The sequence below is a fragment of the Lepidochelys olivacea genome, assembly GCF_965140295.1.
Source record: "Lepidochelys olivacea isolate rLepOli2 genome assembly, chromosome: 23".
Lineage (NCBI taxonomy): Eukaryota > Metazoa > Chordata > Testudines > Cheloniidae > Lepidochelys > Lepidochelys olivacea.
The window spans coordinates 43,435-57,945 of NC_140433.1; the positions used below are offsets into that span (position 1 = coordinate 43,435).

The 14,511-nt window shown below is 39.2% G+C and overlaps 1 protein-coding gene across 8 annotated transcripts in view; it reads right to left on the bottom strand.

Moving 5' to 3' along the window:
• The window catches only part of LOC311511910 (leucine-rich repeat and fibronectin type III domain-containing protein 1-like protein), a 258,493-nt gene that overhangs the window by 31,100 nt on the left and 212,882 nt on the right, over positions 1-14,511 (bottom strand). For 2 of the 8 annotated variants that reach the window (XM_084612846.1, XM_084612845.1), the window contains exon 3: positions 3,351-3,434. The exons of the other annotated variants lie outside the window; for them this stretch is intronic. The gene's annotated coding sequence lies outside the window, so the exon portion shown is untranslated. The remainder of the gene's footprint in view (positions 1-3,350; positions 3,435-14,511) is intronic. 8 annotated transcript variants of the gene reach the window in all.

Here is a 14,511-nt window from a genome sequence, read left to right on the forward strand (position 1 = left end):
TAACAATGGACCAGCTCAATGAACTGCGGGACTTTCCGCTACACACAGATACTCCCTCTGAGATGTCTTTACACCCCGATACAAACAAGTTAGTACTGCCCCTCAGACATAGTTAGTTATCGCCCCCTGATGTCACTAGTTATTACCCATTATTTTGCACATGTTGGTTCGATCAAAACATCTCTATTCCATACTGTCATCCTGACCTTATATTTTAGGAGGGGTCAGTGTGTTCCTGTTATTCTTGGGGAACGTTTTTGTACCATCCTTGATATTGGGATGTTCTGGTACCACTAGATAACGGGATGTGTTTGCATGAGCACTCTGTGAGAGCACTTCTTAGGAATGTTTCTGCAATATCCGCCCTGTTCTTGCCAAATTCTGTGAGCAGATCCTGCCTCATACCAGGCCTCTGATACAAGGGCTTATGTTTCAGGCTCTCTTCCTACTACAATTACCTCTTTTACTCTGCTTTTTAGCCATGGTGGAATGTTTTTGGGCCTCCTGCTGTTTTTTTTTAAAAAAATATTATCTGTGGTATACATTTAGTTTGAAACACTGTTATGGGCATTTAAAATAGTTTCCATGAATTTCCAGGCATTTTACCCTTGTGACTGTTCCTTTTAATTTCCATTTAACGAGTTCACTCATTTTTGTGTACTTCCCCTTTTTGAAGTTAAAGACTACTGTGATGAGTTTCTTTGGTATTTTCCTGCCTACAAGAACGTTAAATTAAATTACATTATGATCACTATTACTGAATGGTTCATCTATATACACCTCTTGGACCAAATCCTGTGCTCCACTTAGGACTAATTCAAGAATTGCCCCTCCTCTTGTGGGTTCCAGGACTTGCTGCTCCAAGAAGTAATTAACTATCCTAGCTGATCAGGAGCTAGTTACATATCTGGAGCACTGGTAGTAATGGGAAAAGATAACTTACGTTTTAAAATAATAATAACTAGTATAATGATGATAATAATACTCATAATGAAGTACAATAAATTTTAAAAAAGTGTAAATTTTAATTGATAATGTAATTAAAATACTAATTTAGTGTTAAGAAAATGTATTTTATTCAAACTAAGTCTCTATAGTACATTGTCAAATGGGGAAAAGTGAAAAGTTGTAATATTCTATTTAAAATAATTTTAAAGGTATATCTGAAAAGGACAGAATTCCAGAAAAGTTCTTTCCAGAAAGAATGTAATAATGTGCTATTACTATATTTAAAAACACATTTGCTTGTTTAAAAAAAATCAATTTTCTAATTTTCATTTTTGCAGTACTTCATTCTACTACCCTACTCTACAAATTGTTGTGATTTCAGGAAAATTATAAGTGTGAGGAACAAAACTGAATTATTTTCTTTTAAAATATATTTATACTTTCAAAAATACATATCCCCTGATATACATGGCGTCTGAGATCCAGCACATTAGTCTAAGTATCCATTATGTTCCAATTAGTTCAGGATAACAGACATAAAAATCACTAAAGAGGAACATATAGTAGTTACATTATTCAATAAAAAACATTTGGGATTAACTACATTTTAAAATTTGCAAAAGGCATATTGCAAACAAAACTGCAGCTCACCATGGATTTGCTGAGAACATATATTCTCCAGTGTTTTGCCCAGTTTTGTTTTAAATTTCACAAACAACAGGGTTTGCACTACTTGCTTTGGGAGAATATTCCACATCCTCACAAACCTAACTAAGGAAATTTTTTCTGACATTCAGCCTCCATTTTCCTTTATCATTTTCACCCCAGTAATCTCATTAATAATTCTCCCTTCCTGGTGGTTACACTATTGTAGATGGTTCTGATCCCTTCATCTCCTCCCACCCCTTCCGCTGTCACCTAGTTAACCTGTATCTAATTACAGTAGCTCTTAAATATCTAACTTCATGAAATCCATCCTTCTTGGTCTATAATCACATTTATGAAGAGAGACTGCTGTACACTCTCCATGTGACAGCAACAGCAACAAAATTTAGCTCTTATATAGCGCTTTTAGCCTCTATAATACCCATCATCCCAAAGAAACCCGAAGCGCTTTACAGACTAGAGATAAATGGATTGCTTCTCTACTACTGACATTCAGCCGCATTTAGGATGAAGTGGGGCAACTGTTAAACTACACACAACAATGCTACACAATACTTTAGGATATGGAACAAGCTTGTATCCAAAGAATGGAATTCAATGGAAATTAAGGGAAACAGAATGACACCACCTGACCTGAAATTTCACTAATTCCCTGCATTCACACTCCCATGTAATAAATAGAAAAAAAGACACAAGGTCTTTAATGACTATAATGGGTTATGTCTCGGTCCCTACCAAATTCATGGCCATGAAAAACACGGCACAGACCGTGAAATCTGGCTCCCACTGTGATATCTCATCTTTTGTGGACTTTTACCCTATACTATACAGATTTTACGGGGGAGACCAGCGTTTCTCAAATTGAGGGTCCTGACCCAAAAGGGAATTGCAGGGGGTTCACAAGGTTATTTTAGGGGGGGTCATGGTATTGCCACCCTTACTTCTGCGCAGACTTCAGAGCTGGGCGGCTGGAGAGTGGCGGCTGTTGGCTGGGCACCCCCAGCTCTGAAGGCAGCGCCCCGCCAGCAGCAGCGCAGAAGTAAAGGTGGCAATACCCTACCATGCCATGCCACTCTTACTTCTGTGCTGCTGCCCTCAGAGCTGGGCGGCTGGATAGTGGTGGCTGCTGACTGAGGGCCCATCTCTCAGCCAGCAGTACAGAAGTGAGGGTGGTAATACCATACCATGACATCCTTCATTCTGCGCTGCTGCAGTCCTGCCTTCAGAGCTGGGCTCCTGGCCAGAAGCTGCTGCTCTCCAGCTGCTCAACTCTGAAGGCGGCGCCACCGCAAGCAGCAGAACAGAAGTAAGGGAAGCAGTATCACAACCCCTACAATACTCTTTTTGGGTCAATTACAACATCGTGAAATTTCATATTTAAAAAGCTGAAATTTATGATTTTTAAAATCCTATGACAGTGAAATTGACCAAAATGGACCATGAATTTGATTGGGCCTTAATTATGTCAGTTTGATGTCAGAAATTGATGAAAGATGGCATCTTTGATATCGCTGCATCCCCAAACACTATACAGAGTCATTGGTTCACTCCTGAGTCAGAGGCAGAAGCACAATCTGCTGACTCAACTCTCTTAACTAATGAGATCAGAGCCCATGCTAGGGCAGTCTCACGAGTCAGCAGCGGCACATGGGATAATTTCCAAGACTCTGACAATTTACACCAGCTGAGGTTATACACCCATATCTGTATTTATAGTCTTAGGGTTCCAAACTGACCTCTAGGGCAGGAATGTTCAGAAAAGTGGCACGAAATTCCATCTCTCCAGTGCACTAAGAATGGTCTGCTTCAACCTCCGATCCCTGAAGAATGATAAATTTCTATCAGTGGGGTGAGGAGTTTCAGCTGGTGTCAGAACCTTTTTTCCATGCCATATGAGGTGAGATGTATAAAAATATAATGGCGTTTCCATACGTCCTTATGCCTGTTTCCCTGTGATATCTTAAACTTCCAGGAACATATATGTCTGCAACAGAAGGGTTAAATGCATTCCATTTGCAGTCAGTGACTGTGTGCCCTACGCATTTAAGGATCATAGAATCATAGAATATCAGGGTTGGAAGGGACCTCAGGAGGTCATCTAGTCCAACCCCCTGCTCAAAGCAGGACCAATCCCCAACTAAATCATCCCAGCCAGGGCTTTGTCAAGCCTGACCTTAAAAACTTCTAAGGAAGGAGATTCTACCACCTCCCTAGGTAACACATTCCAGTGTTTCACCACCCTCCTAGTGAAAAAGTTTTTCCTAATATCCAACCTAAACCTCTCCCACTGCAACTTGAGACCATTACTCCTTGTCCTGTCCTCTTCTACCACTGAGAATAGTCTAGAACCATCCTCTCTGGAACCACCTCTCAGGTAGTTGAAAGCAGCTATCAAATCCCCCCTCATTCTTCTCTTCTGAAGACTAACCAATCCCAGTTCCCTCAGCCTCTCCTCATAACTCATGTATTCCAGACCCCTAATCATTTTTCTTGCCCTTCGCTGGACTCTCTCCAATTTATCCACATCCTTCTTGTAGTGTGGGGCCCAAAACTGGACACAGTACTCCAGATGAGGCCTCACCAATGTCGAATAGAGGGGGACGATCACGTCCCTCGATCTGCTCACTATGCCCCTACTTATACATCCCAAAATGCCATTGGCCTTCTTGGCAACAAGGGCACACTGCTGACTCATATCCAGCTTCTCATCCACTGTCACCCCTAGGTCCTTTTCCGCAGAATTGCTGCCTAGCCATTCGGTCCCTAGTCTGTAGCTGTGCATTGGGTTCTTCCGTCCTAAGTGCAGGACCCTGCACTTATCCTTATTGAACCTCATCAGATTTCTTTTGGCCCAATCCTCCAATTTGTCTAGGTCCCTCTGTATCCTATCCCTGCCCTCCAGCGTATCTACCACTCCTCCTAGTTTAGTATCATCCGCAAATTTGCTGAGAGTGCAATCCACACCATCCTCCAGATCATTTATGAAGATATTGAACAAAACCGGCCCCAGGACCGACCCCTGGGGCACTCCACTTGACACCGGCTGCCAACTAGACATGGAGCCATTGATCACTACCCGTTGAGCCCGACAATCTAGCCAACTTTCTACCCACATTAGCCCTTATGGCCCTTTTGGCCATACTGTTGCACTGGGAGCTCATGTTCACAATGATTATCCAGCATGACCCCCAAACCTTTTCAGAGTCACTGCTTCCCAGGATAGAGTTCCCCATCCTGTAAGTATGGCCAGCATTCTTTGTTTCTAGATGTGTACATTTACATTTAGTAGTATTAAAACACATATTGTTTGCTTGTTCCCAGCTTACCAAGCAATCCAGGTCCCTCTGTACCAGTGACCTGTCCTCTTACTTATTTACCACTTCCACAATTTTTGTGTCATCTGCAAACTTTATTAGTGATCATTTTATGTGTTCTTCCAGATCATTAAAAAATGTTTAACAGTGTAGGACCAAAAACTGATCCCTGTGGGACCCCACTAGAAACACACCTGTTCAATGGCGAGTTCCTGTTTTCAAGTACATTTTGAGCTCTATCAGTTAACGAGTTTTCAATCCATTTAATGTGTGCCATGTTAATTTTATATTCTAGTTTTTTAATCAAAGTATCATGAGCTACCCCGTCAAATTCCTTACAAAAATCTAAGTATATTACAACACTATTACCTTTACCAACCAAACTTGAACTCTTATAAAAAATTATATAAAATTTGTTCAACAGAATGTATTTTCCATAACCACATGTTGATTAGCATTAATTATAATACCCTACTATAATTCTTTTTAATCAAGTCTCATATCAGCCACTCCATTATCTTGCCTGTTAATGATATCAGACTGACAGGCCCATTTATGCTTTTTAAATATTGCTACATCATTAGCATTCTTCCAATCCTCTGTGTTCCAACACCTATTGAAAATCAACAATAATAGTCCAGCAAGCTCCTCAGTCAACTCTTTTAAAACTCTTGAGTGCAAGTTGTCTAAACCAGCTGATTTTAAAAATGTCTAACTTTAGCTGCTTCTGTTTAACATCGTCCTGAGATACTAGTGGAATGGAAAGAGTGATACCATACGATATGACTAAGTCATTTGTTTTTTCCCAAAATATAGAACAGACATTTATTGATCGCTTCTCTGTTTTCTGCATTATTATTGATAATTTTACCATTTCCATGTAGTAAAGGACTAGTACCATTGCTAAGATTCTGTTTCTTCTAGTATACTTAAAAATTCCTTCTTTTTGTTATTAACTAAGTTGGCTATAGATGTTGCCTGTGTCCCTTTGCTTCCTTTATAAATTTTCTACAGTTCCTAGCTTCTGATTTATATTCAGTACTATCAGTTTTCCCTTTCTTCCATTTGTTATACATATATTTTTATAGCTGCCTTCACTTTCCCTCTAAACCAGATTGATTTTTTTTAACCAATGTGGCCTCTTTCATTGATCGTGAGGTTTTGGCTTTTTGGGCCTCCAGTAAAGTGTTCTTAAACAATTCCCAATTATCACTCACATTTTTCTGATTAAATTCTTCCTCCCAGGTGATCTATCTATCTATCTTCACACACTCACACACACACACATATATATATGGTCTGAACTTTTGTCTGGACTTTATTGCACATTAAAAATGTGATCAGCTTGTACCTAAGTTAGCATTATTTAGTTTTGTGATCAGTTCCTCTTTATCTGTCAGGATGAGTCTAATATAGAATTCCCATGTTGGATGCAACATTTTTTGAGGTAGGAAAAGGAGAAGGGGAGTGTATACATTTTTGCAGGAACAGGGGAGGATTCCTCATATGTCATATTTGATCTATGGATGCTGCATTCACCCAAAGCTTTCCATATGCTATAATACATGCGTTTATTTAATTATCAGGTGTAATAATAGCTTTACCGCACTCAACTGTCACAGAATATCTGCACTGGTGCCTAGATATTATGATGACTAGCATTCTGTAAATAGCATCTTACGAAGACAGACAGACATATAAGGAGTTTGATCTTGTATAATATAATTACTAACCATCAAAGAAACACAATGTCATGGTGAAGATCAACATCAGTGTTGCATAGACATAAAATGAAATTGTAAATGGTCTTAAATTTAGCTCATCACCAAACTTTATACAGCATTACTATTATTTCAGGTCTAATCTCTAGGGAATAAAATAATTATTATAAATTATAATGATTATAAAATTAGATAATATATTTATATAATACAATACAATATTTATAATCTATTTATATAATAATTATAAATTATAATTTATAATTATTATATGTAGTATAGTATAGTAAATTAGAATATTATAATTATAGTAAATTCTAGTTTATTATTATTATAAATTATAATTAATTATTATAAAATAATTATTACCATTATTTCAGGTCTAATCTCTAGGGAATACAATCTCTATGGGATATTTTCTGAGCAGTTAATCCCAAATGTGCAATTCAAATTTCCTTGCTGGCTTTTTCTCAACTTGAGATTGAACTACAAAAATAATAACTTTTATAGGTCTGTCCTGTGGTGCAGAATTCAAACATCTGAATCAGAGCAACGTTTTTCAGGTTGTACTTGGCTAACAATAAAATCAGTTTTTCTTTTAAGTACAGCCAAGACAAAGATATAGTAAAATGTACCTAATAATGTAAATTACATGATTCTAATATTTACCTTATTATGATCAGAGGCAACTTGTATCTAATTTTTCTAACAACTTTCTCTTTAGTAATGTCTTTTTTGCTCATGATTTTTTCCATCATCAGCTTTTAAAATATTTAACATAGTCCATTAATAGCTTCATTTTTCAAATATTTGCCTTTTTTGACAATCCTGTTTTTATTATCAGTCCATCTTGCGCTCTGCACCCTGCTTCTCCCTAATGGCTCCATCTTTTCACTCCCATTTGGCATAAATGATTAACTGATGTGCAATTATCTAAAAACAGGCGGCAATGCAATGTTATAATTCCCTTGTTTTGTCATTAGCAAATATTAATGCATTTTAATGGATTAACCCCCATTTGGGATACAAGAACCCAGTGTGTAACCATCTCACTTAAGCTATTATTCTGTTAAAAATATAATTAAGTGTGGTTAATGTGAAACTATGGCACTAAAATTAGCAATTTTAGTGCTACCAGTGATTGAAGTGCAATTACTCTTGTAAAACAAATGACTGTAATAAAGGAAAGTTGGATCCAGCCCTGAATTATTACTGTTGTCCTGAATTATTTTTAAAAAGAGCTTTGGCCCTATTTGTCCAAACACTGCATTGAAAACTCACCTAATTATATTATAAACCAAATGTACTAGTCTAAACTTCAAAGTCTGCAAGGTCTTGACTACACTAGACATTAGGCATGCAGTGCCTATGTGGTCCCCCCGCAAACCCATAACACACCTTGCATCCACATACAAAATTGTTCCCAATAGCAAACATGAACTCTCATTAGATTTGCTCTGACCACAGCTAACCACAGGTCCTTCACTGTGCCTCACCATCCTATCTATGCAGCTAGGAACCTGATGACCCACTAACCATGGAGTAGTAACCCTTTCTGATTTATTCATAGACATTTATTCCATGGAGGCATCATGGTCCAGCTGTTAGATGACTAGACAGGGACTCTGGTGACCTGGTTTCCATACCCTCATGGGTGTAGTTTGGGGGAGGGAGTATTCCCCCCCAAACTCAAGCCTTAGGAACTTGCCCCCTCACGTGCAGCCCTGTTGGCTTGACTGGATCTGCCCTCCCAAATATAGAAGTTAAACTATACCTATACATCACAAGTCAGTGTCTGAGCAGGGTAACTTGGGCAAGTCACTTTCCCTCACTTCCTTTTTCTTTGTCCCTCACTTTGTTTTGTCTAAATTATAAGCTCTTCAGGGCAGCACTTTCCTCTTACTATGTATTTGTGCAGTGCCTAGCCCAATGAGTGCCCAATCTCAGTTAAGGCCTCTAGGGAGTAATGTACACAAATAATAAAGTGGAATGTAGGTTCCCATCAATGGTTCCTGCACAGTATGTGAAATGCAATAGTTTAAATCCCTTCATGACTTCTGACATGTTGATCTCCTTGATCAGTGGCCCCTGCAAACCTCCACGATGACAGTGCCCACTGGACAATCACCATGTTGTCTTCCATTATGAGCCTAGCTCTCATCCCTTTGGTCTGGTGCTGAAGTGTTCGCACTAACTCACCATGGTGGTACAGAAAAGCCACCTCCGTTATGCTACAGTTTTGCAGACACAGCTGCCCATCCCAGGTCTTGAAAACAACTTCACTCCACCCATTTGAGACTGTGATCCAGACCCAGAAATACACCTAACTTGCTGAATATCATCTTCAAATATTGCCCAAAACCAGGGATTGGGGCACAATTTTGCAGCATAGACTCCTTTGGCTGCTGGTCTCAATCTCTGTGTCCCAAAAGCTGCAGCTGGAACACCCTCCACTGCTTTGGTGTATTTACCTCAGATGCCCTGTGACTGCTCTTCAGAAGTTCCAGCACCACCCTTTCCTGCTGAGCAAGAGCTAAGGATTAATTCTGTATGCAGTGACTTAGAGAAATTTCCCCAGGGAATTATGGGCATTTGACTGCGTCTCCCATAATTACACTGGGCTCCCAGAAAGAGAGCTAAAGGGCAGGGCAACTGCCCTTGATCGTTTTCCTAGCCTGTCGCTTAGACTACTGCACCACTATCTTTGCTACCCTCCTCTGGCTCTGCCTTCTCTATAGCATCAGCAATAAACTATTTACCTTCACTTGCCCCTTCACAATTTATCTCCACCCTACCTATCATGTCTTATTTGCTACTGAGACTTCAAGTACCACCTCTGACTGGTCCATCATGCCAGCCTCCATTGCCCACTTGTTACATTTTGAAACAAATGTCATTGTGCTTTTCCCCATGCTGCTGCTCACACTTGGGAAGAACTCACGGTAAACACCCACAAAGTCACCTCATTATTCTCCTTCAAACTCTCCTTTTCCATGGTGCTTACAAAAAACCCACAACGTGACAACAATTAGGCTGCTGGTGTGCTGAGACACCTGCCTATCATGCTGACCAATAATGTCTCATTGTTTCCTTGTCTGTCTGCATCCATATCTTGTCTCATACTGAGACTGTAAACTCTTTGGGGCAGGAGTTTTTGTTCTATTTGTACACTACCTAGCACAACGACACCCTGGTTCACGATTGGGCTTTCTGGGTGGTATGGTAACACAAATAAATAACAATAAAATTGCACCTGAAACAGCATGGTTTCTGTGCACAGGCTGCACCAGAGGTGAGGGAACTAGTTCCGTTACTAATAGGGCAGCATACTAGGGCAGGCTTTCTGAACATGCAAGTCTGTAACACTGCACAGGGCTTGCCTAGGATAGCTACGAATATTGAATGTCTAATTGAACTCCAGCAAGGAAGTTAAGCCGTTATTTAAATCATTAGTTTCCTTCAACTAATGCATGAATGCACTGAATACTAAGAAAAATTAGAAGAGTGATGAGCGTCAACGGGACATAACAGGCTTTGCTAGGTCAAATGAAGATATCTGGTCTCCTTCACAAAGGCGAAAGGAGTCTCTGCCACCGTGAATAAGAAGAAAAACTGTAAAAAACGTAATGTGTCTAAGAATGGTAACTCCTCTTGCTAGAAAGAGATAAGAAGGGCTTGTCTAAGAGTCAGAACTCATTGCTAATATTAGTTATATTCAATATTATGATGTATATCAGAAGAGTAGTAAACCAGTGGTAAGGATGGCGCCAAAATTCACATGTTAACTATTGAAAACCACAAAGGAGGTGTGGGTTAGTGATGCTCAGAAAGGGAACATTTTACTTCATTTGGAACTTGCCAGAACTCACCACTATCCATCACTTAAAACTTGCAGCAGCAAATATGAACAAAATGAGAGACTGTCTCCAGTCAAACATTTCAGCTAAGTACCATCTGCAGCCCTCTGAAGAGCAGTTATATTTGCTGGTAAAGGAAAGAGTAAGTCTGCCTCACCCATGCATATTCTTCCTATATGAACACATAAGAGGAGTTCTTTTCACACTCACAGGATTCCTGCAATGGATCCAATCTTTTCAGTTAAAAGTTACTGTTAGTAAGAACTATCAGCTATTAACCATGCTATGTCACTCACTGTGCTGTTACAGCTTAATATTGGTGTAAAACCCCCCACAAGTTAACCATGTAATTCTCAGACAATAAGGAATTCCAGGTCAGATAAGCAAGATATACAACTCATACATGTCCTTGTCAGGGATTTCCAGTGGTGTGAATTTGATTTGAATAAAGGAACATGAGTAGCAGGGAAAAGGGTCCGCTCCTGAGTGAATCTGCCATTAGGTTGTAAGGGATGTGCATTAGAATTTCAGGCAATATTGTCAAGCAGTGAGATTTAATTCCAATAACTCCAGACCTAGTTAAGCTGCTGAAGGCTTGACTGGTTTATAGCTGATAGATTATTATTTCACTCCACCTGAGGGAGTTCCAGTTGTGTTTGCTGTATGTATATGATAGGTGATAGACAGATTTATCAGCCTTAAATCAATATAAAAAGTACAACTTCACAATATTTCTCATACCAAGGACAGCTAACTTTTGATATTGCTGTTTGCCTTTTTTTTTTTTAATGGGGACTGTTAACTCTATTCTGACTATTGTAATTTCAGCTCAATTCTTGACGAACAACCTTTGAGAGAAAACGAATCACACATATAAAGTAACAATTTTACTTCTGCACTATTCACTTCCTTCTCCTTTCGCCCCTTAATGCTCATGTTATTGTAGCTGTTAGCAAGATACAATAAAGTGTCTCACAACTTTGACTATTTCTACACCAAACTGGCTTTACTTTCCTATGCAGCCAATTCTACTTTTCACAAAAGGATCTTATTTTCGTTTGTCTTCAGTTCAGTTCCTTTTCCAGCTCTAGATCTCAAACCATGTGTTTCTGTCATTAAGCCACAGGCAGGTGATCATTTATTTTTTGGACCTTCAGTGACAAATTACTCACTGGTGGGAGAAACACGGAAAAGCAAACGTATTCAGAGAACAGAGAAGCTCAACACGAAGATCTCTTCATTTTTAAATAAAGTCACCTGAAAACTTTTCTCTAAATGAAACTTTAAGTTCAGAAGGCTTGATGGTGCCTTTAGAGGCTTACAAGAACCAAGCTTTAAAAGGGCACCTAGTACCTCTTGGAAAGCCTGGAAGCACATTCACTTCAGGATGCATTCTGAGTCCATATCATATTCTAACTTTATCATCTCATTCTTCAGTGTTAAAGAGATGTGCAGGAAGCAACATCATTTCATCTGTTCTACTGCTCATTCTCCACAAGAATCATAACTCTTTGCTTGTGACATCATAATAATCTCCTCAGCAACTAATTATAATTTTGACAAAGAATTAGGACTTCAGTGGGGAAATTAGCAACAGGAGCAGATGTGCCTCTTCAGAAATATTAGTATTTGCCTCTGTACCTAACTTATTAACACAATGTACCTATCTCTTATACACAGCCACCAGCTTACACAGGGTTTACTAACAAAGAAAGGTGCATTTTCTGCATGTAAACCTCTAGAAGAAACAGAGAATCTGATATAAAAGCAGAACAGTTTCCAAATGGTGTTTCAAAGTTTTCCATGATGCATTAACAGTTGGTAATATACTTTCCTTTCTGTTGAGCTCACACAGTTTCTGTCTTCTTTGCTTAACTGGTTTTCCTTTTAGAATCAAATACATGAACACTGGCATTTTTCCAGGTCTGTATCTGTACTCAGTCTAATAGCAATGAAATTGCAAAGCTTTTGTTTGTGTGTGTGTTTATCTCAGTGAGCACTTCCTAAGAGGTTTGTTTTGTCAAAAAAACTCCTTTAATAGGGTGGGAAAAGCAAATCCAACTGCTGCTGTATTTGCTGTGTTTCCTAGAATGTGAAAGGCAATGTTGGCCTGTAGCTATCTAAACCATTAGGAGGTGATGGAAGGGGGACCAGGGGGCATCCATGGGCAAGAGTGCTCATTACAAGGACTATGTTATTATACCCCTGTAGATCGTTTTAGATGCCTGTAGTTCTCTCAAAGCCCTATAGGCTATTGTACAATAGGAAGCATAACTGTAGGACATGGAAAAGATCCAAGCAGCTCTGGATGATTGATTCTTATAAATATTTCTCAATCCTTTGAATTGTGCAATGAGAACTTTTGATTTTTTTCTCGTTTGGTTGCAAACATCTTCCACTATAAAGCCATATTTTAGCTTCTCCTATAAAATGGACTTTGAAAATTGGTTTGGCTGGAAGATTGTCCTATTTATTGTAAACGCTAAGGAGAATGCTTCTGTGAAGTTTGAAGAAAGTCCCAACAATCTGAAAGTGACAAATCAGTAAAAATTACCAATCTGAAATGTCAACTTTTGTCTAAATGTTTCTTTTTCTGCCTCTATCTTAAAAACTAGTTACTGCCCCATCAAGCTTTCTGCATTGTTAAATCTTCTTGAAACCATGAGTCATCTGAAGAAAACACGATGTGATTGAGCAGTTAGTTATTTACAGTTATCTGTGTTGTGGTGCATTTTGGCAACCAATCCTGTTCCAACAGATTCCAATGGGAGTTATCAAACCATTTCTGCTCCCATTAAAATTGAAAGGAGGTTGGTTTTATGTTTGTTTGGGGTTTGTTTGTTTTTGCCACTGACTTTAGTGGAAGCAAAACTGGACATTGAGGTCAACTGGGCATTATTCGTGAATTCTCTCTGATCCTAGTTAGTCACAGTTATTCAGAGTCATTAATTTATTTTCACATACTGAACTCACAGATTTTCCATTTTTAAAAAATACTAACCAGTTTTTCTTGTGTTAAATTTTTACATCTATTTTTTGCCTCTAAGTATACTGAAAAAGTACCCTAGGGTGACTCTGAGTCAGCACTGCACAGGTGAGTTTCTGATGTGGCATTGATACTCCTACTGTGACAGACGTATTTTAGAGTACAAGAACGTCATCTCATGTTTAGATGCAAAGATCATGAAGCAAAGCTGAGCAGATCACTTGTGCAACTCAGGAAATAACACATTTCACCCCAAATGTGCTTTGAAAAGTTGGTACCAACTTAAATCCTTCAGGTTTTTTCATGTGCTTCTTCTGACTTTAAGGGGGAAGTATTTTACTTCTGGTCTTCTTTTGTAATGATATTCTTCTCTCCAAAATGACAGGTTTCAGAGTAACAGCCATGTTAGTCTGTATTCGCAAAAAGAAAAGGAGTACTTGTGGCACCTTAGAGACTAACCAATTTATTTGAGCATGAGCTTTCGTGAGCTACAGCTCACTTCATCGGATGCATGCCGTGGAAACTGCAGCAGACTTTATTTATACACAGAGAATATGAAAAAATACCTCCTCCCACCCCACTGTCCTGCTGGTAATAGCTTATCTAAAGTGATCATCAGGTGGGCCATTTCCAGCACAAATCCAGGTTTTCTCACCCTCCACCCCCCCACACAAATTCACTCTCCTGCTGGTGATAGCCCATCCAAAGTGACAACTCTTTACACAATGTGCATGATAATAAAGTTGGGCCATTTCCTGCACAAATCCAGGTTCTCTCACCCCCTCACCCCCCTCCCAAAAACCACACACACAAACTCACTATCCTGCTGGTAATAGCTCATCCAAAGTGACCACTCTCCCTACAATGTGCATGATAATCAAGGTGGGCCATTTCCAGCACAAATCCAGGTTTTCTCACATCCCCCCCACCCCCATACACACACAAACTCACTCTCCTGCTGGTAATAGCTCATCCAAACTGACCACTCTCCAAGTTTAAATCCAAGTTAAACCAGAACA